Source organism: Pygocentrus nattereri, chromosome 27, assembly GCF_015220715.1.
Source record: "Pygocentrus nattereri isolate fPygNat1 chromosome 27, fPygNat1.pri, whole genome shotgun sequence".
NCBI lineage: Eukaryota > Metazoa > Chordata > Actinopteri > Characiformes > Serrasalmidae > Pygocentrus > Pygocentrus nattereri.
The window spans coordinates 14,434,438-14,435,000 of NC_051237.1; the positions used below are offsets into that span (position 1 = coordinate 14,434,438).

Below are 563 nucleotides of genomic sequence, written 5' to 3' on the forward strand. Positions count from 1 at the left end.
TTGCCATGGAAAAGAAGGACACATTTCTCGGCTGCATATGAAGCAGCCTTTGAAATAGGACAGTCTAGCCGCACCGCTGTGATGCAGACGGCCTTCAAACGCACCATCCGAAAGACGCAGCCCCTGAACTGAGACACACGGCACAAACACTTTCTGCTCTATAACACACACCTTACTCCACTCCGTGCTTTATTTAATACTTATGCAAAGGCGTGTTCACTCTTACTGGTTTTCACTGTAGAGATAACAGATAACCCCCGTTTTTGTGTGCGCGTGCAATCTTTTAAAAGTATCGGTATCGAAACACTAGTCTTGTCATTGCCCATCCACAGAGTTGAGTGTAAAGCCTAAAGCCTGCAGTCCTCCTGCCCACTGTCGCCCCCTGTGGGTCCACAGATAAACGAACCGCTCCCCTGCCCACACAGGGAGGGAGGGGGCTCCTCCAATAAACTTTTGAGCGCTGGAGAAAACAGAAAAGCGCTCTCACGCCCAGAGAGCTCAACTTTTTCCAAGTCAGCTCACTGCTCTTGATACAGCGCGCCGAGACTCAGACAAGGAGAAGA

The 563-nt window shown here is 50.1% G+C and overlaps 1 protein-coding gene across 2 annotated transcripts in view; it reads left to right on the forward strand.

Annotated features, from left to right (window-relative positions):
* The first annotated feature begins 454 nt into the window (after window positions 1-454).
* Window positions 455-563, forward strand: part of gna12a (guanine nucleotide binding protein (G protein) alpha 12a) — a 49,413-nt gene continuing 49,304 nt past the window's right edge. For both annotated transcript variants that reach the window (XR_001858087.2, XM_017703201.2), the window contains exon 1: window positions 455-563. This exon is cut by the window's right edge and continues 749 nt beyond it. The gene's annotated coding sequence lies outside the window, so the exon portion shown is untranslated.